The sequence below is a fragment of the Manihot esculenta genome, chromosome 10 (genome assembly GCF_001659605.2).
Source record: "Manihot esculenta cultivar AM560-2 chromosome 10, M.esculenta_v8, whole genome shotgun sequence".
Taxonomy (NCBI): Eukaryota; Viridiplantae; Streptophyta; class Magnoliopsida; order Malpighiales; family Euphorbiaceae; genus Manihot; species Manihot esculenta.
In genome coordinates, this window is record NC_035170.2 from 8,164,433 (window position 1) to 8,176,010 (window position 11,578).

Genomic DNA, 11,578 nt, shown 5'->3' on the forward strand with positions numbered 1-11,578 from the left:
TAGGCAGCGGGTGGGTGAAAAAGGTTTAAATATTTAAGCTAATTCATATTGGATTTTGTTGGGTTGATTTAAAATTAAATTAAATGAAATAAATTATAAATTAAAATTTTATTTTTTATAAAAATTAAACAGAATTAATTTTAATTTAAAATTAAATCAATTTAATTTAATTAGATTCAATTCAATTTGATTAATTTAAATTTTTAATAATTTTTTATTTTTTATATTTTATTTTTAATATTTTAAAATTTAATTAAAATATTTAATCATGTCTCTATATTATTAAAAATAATATATTATTATCACTATAGATTAAATTCGATTTTTTCCAATTAAAATCAAATCAAACTCAAATAATTGAAATTTTTAAAATTAAAAATCGAATCGAACCGAAAAAAATAAAAAATCAAATCAAATTTTTAAATTAATTCAATTCGATTAATTTTTTTTAATTTTTTTTATTAAACGGAATACTACTCACTCCTATTCATAATCAACATTTTAAAAATTTTATAAAAAAAATAAAATTTTAAATTTATTGCAATAATATTTTTTAAACTTGTGGAAATAATAATAAAAAGATAAAATTTAATTTTAAAAAAATAATTATAATTTATTTCTTAAGATATATGGTCTATTAATTTTAAGTTTTATTATTTAAAAATAGGATTTTATTTTGTTATCATTTTAACTTTTATTAATTTTTAGTGTATATATATATAAAGAGTGAATGAGAACAACTAACGAAATTGATAAAAGTTATATTATTGAAATTAAAATATTTAATTTAAAAATGATTTCATTAATCAAACAAAATCCTATATTAAAATTTTCTGTTAATGTTTTAAATTTTAATTTAATTTTTTTAGCTTGTAATCAATTGAAAATTTTTAATTTTATTATTCAAGATTAATTTAATACAAATTTTGTCTTATAACCTGAATATTAAATGCTATTCTGAATTATTATTATTATTTATTTATTTTATCATTTCATAAAAATAAGTTTATAGTTATTCTCATACAATTTTCAAAGATATTTTTCCTGAACAAACTATTTTATTTTAAATTAATTTTGACATTAATAAATTTTATTTTTTTAATTAAATAATATAATAGAGATATATTAAGAAATTAATAAATAAGTTATTATCAAAATAATCTAATTTTTATAAAAAAATATTTTTTAAATACAAGTTATTTACTGTAAATAAATAAAAATTAATATTTTTTATAATTAGATAAATTACAATTTATTTACTATAAATATTGATGCCATAAATATTGATATCATTATAATTTTTATTTTTTTACCATATACCTTAGTTTATTTTCAAAGATATTTTTCCTGAACAAACTATTTTATTTTAAATTAATTTTGACATTAATAAATTTTATTTTTTTAATTAAATAATATAATAGAGATATATTAAGAAATTAATAAATAAGTTATTATCAAAATAATCTAATTTTTATAAAAAAATATTTTTTAAATACAAGTTATTTACTGTAAATAAATAAAAATTAATATTTTTTATAATTAGATAAATTACAATTTATTTACTATAAATATTGATGCCATAAATATTGATATCATTATAATTTTTATTTTTTTACCATATACCTTAGTTTATCGCTTAATTTTTAAAATAAATTAACCATAAAAAAAATGTTAAAATCTTTTTTTTATGAAATAAAGACTGAAAATTAAAAAAATAGAATCTGAAACCTCTCAAATTTATTCATATACACTTAATATCTAAATCCGTACCACCTCTATTTTTTTATCCATCGTTTTAAGAGTTTTTTTTATTTCTAAATAAATATTATTTTATAATTTTAATAATTCATTAAATATATTTATCTGATTTACCATTTAATAAATTGGGTATTTATAAAACATTAATTAAATTCATTTTTATTTATATAGACATTTGAATTGAAGAATAATATAATTTTTTTTTTATTTTTGTTAAAATTTAATATATTTATTATTCTGCTTAATGTTAAACGATAATAAAAAAACAAAGAAATTAATTAACATTAAAATCTATACAATATTCTCAATCATTAATTAATTAATTGATACTTCTTCCGAAGACTAAAAAAATGATTGTTTTATTTTATTTTTATAAATTTTAATTGTAAATTTATTTCAATACCCTTAATATTAATTAATAATGAATTTATACTTTTTATAAATTATTGGTAAAATTTAATATTAATAAGAGTAAAATAGTAATAAAAAAATACATTGGCTTTGAAATTTTAAAATATTTTAAATTTAAATGAAATAATTTTTTTAAAAAATTTAAAATTAAATAGAACGGTGAAAATAATAATAATAATAATTCATTTAATATAAAAAAAAATATTTTCCAACTCCACAATCACACATTTAATGAAGTCCTGTAGTTTAGGACGTTTGTTTTCTTATTAAAATAAATTCAAGTGGCAAAACTAGAGCTTTATACTGTATCACGACACAAGTTAGCATTCGGTTTAAAATTAAATTGAATTAAATAAATTAAAAATTAAAATTTTAATATTTAAAAAATTAAATTAAATTGATTTTATTAAAAAATTAAATTGAATCAAACTAATCTGATTTAATTTAATTCAATTTGATTTGTTCGATTTAAATTTTTAATAAATTTTTTTATTTTTTACATTTTATTTTTAATATTTTAAAATTTAATTGAAATATTTTAACTTTAATATGATTTAATCTTTCAATATTATTATTATTATTAATCGATTTAATTTGATTTTTTTTAATTTTTTTTATGAAAACCAAACCTAAATAATCAAAATTTATAAAATTAAAAATCAAATCGAACTGATTTTGATTAGAAATCAAATCGAATTGAACCGATCTGATTCAGTTTAATTGATCGGTTTAAATTTATAATAAATTTTTTATTTTTTACACTTTATTTTTAGTATTTTAAAATTTAATTGAAATATTTTAACTTTAATATGATCTAATCTCTCACTGTTATTGAAAATAATATACTATTATTACTAATCAATTCGTTTGATTTTTTTAATTTTTTCTTATCAAAATTGAAACGAACCGAAATAATCGAAATTTTTAAAATTAAAAACTAAATCAAACTGTAATAAATAAAAAATCAATTTAAATTTTTAAATTAATTCGGTTCGATCGACTTTTTCTATTTAAATCAAATACTGTCTACCCCTAAATATTACGGTCATAAAAACAGTAATTTTAAAGGTCTTCTCTCGCCTTCGTTATCAAATTTCTTCCAATCGTATTTTATGTCAGTTTAAAAATTTTAAAAATGTAATCAATAAATTTTATTTTAAAAATTTATTTTTATAAAATTAGCAGTTGCATAAATTAAGCGATTTAATAGTTGTATTACAGTCATATAATACAATTTTATATCATTTTATACATTTAATATTCTTTATTTTAACAGTACACTTTTAAGCTGTGAGACATTTAATAGCTTTCTTCGAAATCTTCTTCTTGAAATCCTGAAGAATTAAAGAAGAAAAACATATGTAAACAAAATGAGCTTTTAATAAGAAAACATTACCATTTTGTTTGGAATGCTTTTTTTACCAAAAACAAATTTCTCAATAAAATTTAATTTATTTTTATTTATAAAAATAAATTCTTTATTTGAAATAAATTTTAAAATAATAAAAATTTAAATAAATTCTTTTATTTTAAATAAATTAATAATAAATCAAATTAATTTAATTTCTTTATCATTTTTATTATTTTAAACCAAATATAAATACATATTCTTTTTAATAATAATTTCTTTTTTTAAAATAGAGGTTGGGAGAGTCAAACCTTAGACCTCTCAAGACTACAAAAATGCAAGCCTCGGAGTGCTTTTAATAATAACTATAATATTTTAGAGCATTCAAAAACCCTTTACTGGATAAACTTTTGAGACTAAAAGAGGTCTCTAGAGCGGCGCGTGGTTCAGGTTCTATGCACGTGAGGTGGTCTAGGCTATCATGCGCTGGGCCATTCGCGCCGGGTCACTAGCCCAAGCACGAGTGCTCTAGACAATAGTCCTAGACACTTGTGCTATGGCCACATGCTTAAGCGTCTACACCCTTAGACCACAAGTCCAAGCATGCAACCTAAAGCCTCTGTGACCAGGGCTGTGCAATCGGTCGGTTCGGTTCGGAACCGAACCGAACCGAAAAAACTGAAAATCGAAGTATAAAAATATTAAAAACCGAAAAAATCTATTATAAAAATATAACCGAACCGAACCGATCGGTTCGGTTCAATTCGATTCGATTCAAACCGAAATTTGTAATTTTTTTTAATTTTCTACTTTTAATTTTAGTAGAATAATTTAACAAATATTTTACATAAATTTATCAATAAATATTGTTTGAATACATAATAATAATACTTAAAAAATCCATAAAAATCCATATAAAATTTAAAAATATATATAAAATCAGTATTTCTATGTATAAAATCGGTTTTTCGGTTTTTCGGTTATTTAACACGTTTAAACCGAACCGAACCGAACTGAAAACTGAATAAATTGAAAAATATTAATCGAACCGAACCGAACCATTAAACCGAAATTGATCAGTTCAGTTCGGTTTTTGTGTTACTAATTTATTTTTTTACATTTATTTTGTTGTATGTATGCAGAAAAATAGTATTATCATTCAGACTCTTCTTAAAATTATTACTACCGAGCAAAAAGTTAGAGTGAATGAGATAATTAATGAGTTGATTTTTTTAGAAATGGATCTTAAATATACTTAAATTGAATTAAATCGTCTAATTCATTTTATCATAAAAATAAATAGAAAGATGCAAGTTATTATTTGGGAAGGTTGTCTCTTATTAACGTTGAGAGATATAAAATTTTCAAAATAGTCTTACCCACTCCCAACATGAAAAAAATTTTGGATTTAACCTAGGAAAAGAGCAATAAGTCCTACAAATGCCTTAAAATTTATTAGTTAATATACCAAATGGGTTACAAATAAGACGTCATGTTAGTTAGTAAGTATCTCAAGACTTAATAGTAGATTTATTTTTAAGCCGAAATTTTCTAGATTTGACCGTGATTTGAATAATATAGAAGATACTATACCCGATACTTGAAACTTCTATTATGGGAAAGAAGATCTATATCAGCTGTTGGGGTCTTAGATAATTTTTTTAGGGAAATTTACAATTTAATCTCTGAGTATTGCTATTATTAACAAGTCAGTCCCTGTATTTTTAGAAACCTATTAAAACGTCCTTATCTTTTCTCACTGTCAACAAAATAGTCCTTCCGTCTATTTTTACCGTTAAAAATATAGTAAAAGACTAAATTACCCCCCATTATTTTCCTCATCCTCCTCCTCATCCTTCTCCTCCTCCTTCCTTTTCTTCTTCATCAATTCTTCCTCCTTCTGCTTCTTCTTTTGCTTCTTCTTCTCCTTCTGCTTCTCTTCTTCTTCTTCTTCTTCTTCTTCTTCTTCTTCTTCTTCTTCTTCTTCTTCTTCTTCTTCTTCTTCTTCTTCTTCTTCTTCTTCTTCTTCTTCTTCTTTTGCTTCTTCTTCTTTTTCTTCTTTTTCTTCTTTCTCTTCTTCTTCTTCTCCTTCTTCTCCTTCTTCTTCTTCTTCTTTTTCTTCTTTTTTTTCTTCTTTTTCTTCCTCATCTTCTCCTTCTTCTCCTTCTTCTCCTTCTTCTCCTTCTTCTTCTTTTTCTTCTTTTTCTTCTTTCTCTTCTTCTTCTCCTTCTTCTTCTTCTCCTTCTTCTTCTTTTTCTTCTTTTTCGAAGGAGGAGGAGGAGGAGGAGGAGAAAAGAAAAGATAGGGACTATTTCGTTGACAAAAAGAAACAATAAGGACATTTTAATAGATGTGAGAAAAGATAGGGACTATTTTGTTGACAAATAGAAACGATATGGACGTTTTAATACATTTCTAAAAATATAGGGAGGGACGATTTCGTTGACGAAAAGAAACGATGATGAATGATTATTTCGTTGATGGAAAGAAACGATAAGGACGTTTTAATAGATATGAGAAAAGATAGGGACTATTTTATTGACGAAAAGAAATGATAAAGATGTTTTAATAGATATTGAAAAAGATAAAAACATTTTAATAGATTTTTGAAAATGTAAGGACTAACTTGTTAATAATAACAATATCCAAGGACTAAATAAATGATTTTATTTGAGGGTAAATTTTGATTTTAAAAATTTTCTCTCTCCTCCTTTATCTAATTTTAACAGAAAAGAGGACGGAAAGACTATTTCGTTGACGGAAAGAAAATATAAGGATATTTTAATAAGTTTCTAAAAATACAGGGACTGACTAGTTAATAATGGCAATACTCAGGGACTAAATTGTAAATCTCCTTTTTTTTTATATAGTTTTAAGTTTGATTTTATCTTTTTATCATAGGAGGATTTAAGTTTTTTTTATTGACAGAAAAATAATGAATAATATTTTGTGATATTTTATGAATGTAAATAATATATTATTTTATTTTATAATTTATTTATCATTATTCTATAAACAGTTGATATCATGGGTTAATATTTTGTATGGATGGTATGTGTTACATATCATTATTAAATAATTTTTAAATTATACGTAATTTAAAGTATAAATCTTAGTATAATTAATTGTGTTAATTTTTTTCCAATACATTAAGATTTTAGACGATAATTAATTAAGAATATAGTGAATTTTCGATCCTAAATCTAATTTAGGATAATGATTAACATAATTAATTGCTATTAAGGTTAAGGTATATATGAACAAAACATTAACTAATGTGCATAAATTTTCTTAATCAAAATAAGAATTACATCTACATTTAAAAGCATTGTATCTAAACTTAATAAAGGAGAGAAGATGAATGGAAATAACTATGATATTTAAAAAAATCCAATATGTGCAAGAGGAAGAAAAGGTTCTAAAAACTCTTAACCTAGTCCTAGAAACACCAGAAGAATGTAACACGATCTAATATACGAGGGATTGTGAAGCTTATGATGCTTGGAAGAAAAAATAATTCAACTGTTTGCATTACCTTTCTTAGTAGTATGGATGATGGCGTGATGTGTGGGTTTAGAAAATATAAATTAGCTAAGAATATGTGGTAAGCACTAAAAGAGAAATTGGAGGACATATCAGTTGCCAAATTAAGAATTCTCACCATTAACTTTGATACTTACAAGAAATGTTATGATCATGATATGAGGAAATACCTTAACATTATCAATATGGTGAACGAGTTGAAGGATACTGGTCATATTTTAATTAATGAATAAAAGTCTAAGTTGTTATACTCTCTTTACCTAATTTTGAGAATACATAAAAATATACCTGACCCACAATATTCATATTAAGATTATAGAAGATGTTAAATGCCATATAGAGTTAGAAGAGAGCCATCTACAATTTAGTCAAATGAGTATATAAGTCTACAAGGCAAACTCTAGTTTCTAATATGGAAAAGGAACAAAGTGCAAGCATCAAGGTGGAAAAAAAGTAAAAGAGATACCAAAGTCTAACAAGAAATAATAAAAAACAAGAGAGAAGGACAAGAGTCATTTCAAGAAGAAAAAAAAAACATTGCAAATGTCAAATGTTTTAATCATGGTAATTATTGTGAGGATTTTAACGGTCGAGAAATACAATTCTCACTAAGATAGAGAAGTAAGGAGTTGCTTCCCTAATTTTGAGGTAACTTAGATAAAACTATTTTATTTTAAAAAATTAAAAAATACTATCGTCTCAAAATAGAGTAAATAGATTTAAAGTTGTACTATGATAAATTAATTATTAATAATTTCGAATGAAGTTTACATTATGATATTGCTTTCTTGTATTTGATTAGAAAAATTAAAATATTTTTTAGGAACACATTAGTCTCACCAATTAGAGATGAATTAAATACAAGTCTAAATAATTTGTCCCTTGAGTAAATTTAGACTATATTTATTTATTGTATTTTTATTTTAAAAACTCATTTAAAAAAGATAAAATTATTATTATTTAATTATTATTATAAAAAAGAGATGAGTCTAGTATTTTCCTTATCGGCATCAATTTAGGTATCGACAACACTTTAATTTCAAACTCTATTTACTTATCAGGCCGTAAAATTAGCAGATCGTCTGAAAAATATTAAGAAACTCTCTAACCACACGGGCATTGAATTTTAAGGCTGTGCAATAGTCAGTTCGGTTTCGAATTGAACCAAATTAAAAAAATTAAAAAATCGAAAAGAGAAATTTTAAAGACCGAAACCAAATTAAATATAGATGGAATCGAGTTAAAACGAACCGATTTTTTTTTGTTTGGTCCATCAGTTTACTCCAAATTTTAGAGAATGTTGCAATACCATTACTTTTCAGAGTAAAAGATGCCCAATATCAATCAATAATTCATTTCCCAAATCACCCAACACAGTTCACAAATCATCCATAGCAAAATTTTATTTCATATATTCGGTAAATACCCAAATCATATTACAAACTCAAATAAATAATTACCATTACAGGAGATCAATAACAAATTAACAACCAAAATTTTAAGAACAACATATAAAAGTAAAAATCCCGTAAATTTACAAAGAAATATGAAGTTTTTGAATCTACTAAATTCTGAATCAAACCATTCAAAATTTGCTTGCAAATCTAGAAGCTTGAAGAACAAAAGAAGAAGCAGCACGAGAAAGTGAGGATCTGTGTGTAGAAGAACTGAAGCAGAAGCGTCGTTCACTTTCTTGAGGTCTGAGGGTCTTATTTACAGGAAGAAGTAACAACATTGTTCCCTTCGTTTATGGAAAGAAGGCACAAATAATGGTGAGCAACCATCCCCTTGCAAATGGAACTGATGGAAAGAGGGAAAGCAGAGTACGAGAAGAAGCTTGGGTAAGGATGGATAAGGATGGGTCTCTTGTGTCGTTCAGAGAAAGAGAGGGAGAGTGTCGTTCAAAGAAAGAGAGGGAGAGCAGAGTATGAGAAGAAGTTGGGTTTCTGTCGTTCAGAGAGAGAGAGGGAGAGAATAGGAGAGGAAGGGGCGGCTACACAAATTGAGGGGGTTTAGGGTTTCTTTAAGATGGATATATATACCCATACGGTCGGTTTGGTTCTTTCCTTTGATTTCGGTTAATTAACGGAACTAAACTAAAAATTGAAAAATTTTAAAAATAATAACTGAATCAAACTGAATGAACCAAATAACCGAACTGAATGTTTTGATTTGATTCGGTTTGATTTGATTTTCAGTTAAAACCGAAAAGTGAACACCCCTACCTAATTTGTCCCCTCGAAAAACTACATCTTATCCATCTTGTCCTCTAAACCTAACTACCTTATCTCTGCAGTCCAAGGTAGCACCATGAGTAAAGAGCCAATCCATCTCTAGTGTGACATCAAAATCAGTCAAATATAGAACCACAATGTAACGACCCGGAAATCGGACCGCTACCGGCGCTAGGATTCAGATTGACTTAAGGTCGCCGGAACCCATAGCAAGCCTAACATACATCCTGTTATACCTGATAAATCCCATACATGATCATACATTTTCATAAAAACTTTAAACTTTTCATTTACCAAGCTTGACCTGTACATGCACCATACTATATACATAAGAACCCCATACTAAAGCGCTCATCAAATGCTCTAGTTGGGTCAACATTACATACATCAAGCTTGGTTCAACATATATCATCAATAAAACATTTCATAAAGATCATGTACAATAGGGATTAACCATACATTAGGGCCAAGCACAATACTAAACCATGAAACATTTCTCTACATTACATTACATTTTACCATTTCACATTACATGTCCACTACTAATCTATTACACTTAACACAATTTTCAACCTTGACGACTTCCTGGTCTATCCTGAACCTGCAAACCTGGGGGTTAGGGGAAATGGGTGAGCTACTAAAGCCCAGTGAGCAGAACAATAAAACAATTTTAATAACATATACCTTCATGAAATGCATCACATCACAAACAATTCATATCAAGGATAGATTTGTCGTCACTAACTCTCTACATATCCAATTGTGCCAGGGGCGTAGAATGGGCCTCACTGGTCTTTCTCTCACATCGTGCCAGGGGCATAGAATGGGCCTCACTGGACTTCCATACCGTATCATAACATATCATATCGAGGGCTAGTGGGTCACCCAAAATCCATCCACATCAACAATAAATAATGCAATGCGTCATATTCGTGAATTCTAATACAACAACCTATAAACATGGCAATTGTGATGCATGAACATGCTTAAGAATTTAGTTGCTTTGAAATAAAATAGAGTTGTGTTTTACTCACCTTTGGTTGATACTCAACTGACTCTGGAGCAGCTAACTCACTGCTGATCACCTCGGTTCCTCAGGTCCGATCCTACATAGGTGGACTCAAATGAGGGACCAAACATACTTTATAAGGACTCTAAACACCTCCCCAAAAATCCCCTAAAACATCATAAATATGCATGAAAAAACATGCAAAGGAAGGCTGGACATGGGACTTTCGACGACAGGTTCGGCGGCCGAAGGTCCCTACAGATCCGAAAGTCAGGCACTTTCGGAGGCAAGGTTCGGAGGCCGAAAGTCACAACCTTCGGGGGCAGGTTCGGCGACTGAAACTTCCCTCCAGAGCCGAAAGTCCAAACTTTTGGGGGCGAGTTTAGGCAGCCTAAACTGCCTCCTCTGGTAGGTTCGGCGGCCGAACCTTGCTTCGGCGGCCGAACCTGGATCCTTCTGGGTGGCAGAACCCGATTCTGCCATCACCATCTTGCCTCCCAAAACCCTCCAAACTCAAACTCAACACTCGAAAGCATGCATAAACACATTTTCAAGCATAAAGGGGCTTAAAACTAGCCTAAACCCCAACAAACATCAACATTTATCATTTAACTAACATAAATCCTAACATTTTATTACTAGCCTAAACATGCATCAAAACCCTTAACCCCTTCTTAAAACTTACTTAAAACATCATAAAGACGTGGATCTACACTTACCTTTTGAAGATCGAGAGGAGATGCGATCCCAAACTCGGAGATATGGAGGAACGAGCTCCGGGGGTCTCCAAGCTTCAAAACTTTGATCTTTAGCTCAAAAATCTTCAAAACAAAGTAAAACTCATAAAAAACTTGAAGGGATTGAAGGAAAACATGAAATCAACCATGGGAGGGCGAAATCTCATCTATGCCCGAAAATAGAGAGAGAAAACTCACCGATTTTCGGACATGGGGCCTTTTATAGGTGGCTGGCCAGACCACCTTCGGGGGCCAAAGGTGCTTCCACAAGAGCCCAATGTTCGGCGGCCGAACCTGGGTTTTTCCTCCATGGATTTTTCTTTCAAAACTCAATTTCTTTCTTCATTAAAACCATAAAAACATATACAAACATTTTAGAAAACTTTTATTTTACCCTTCTAGAAGGCTCCGACATCCGAGAATTCCGGATTCCAACGGAGATTTCGCCGGAAGGTAGGAATTGCGATGCCGGGGTTTAACCGGGTATTACACACAAGGTCTGTTGGAAGGCATCTGTTCTCAACTACAACTGGATTGA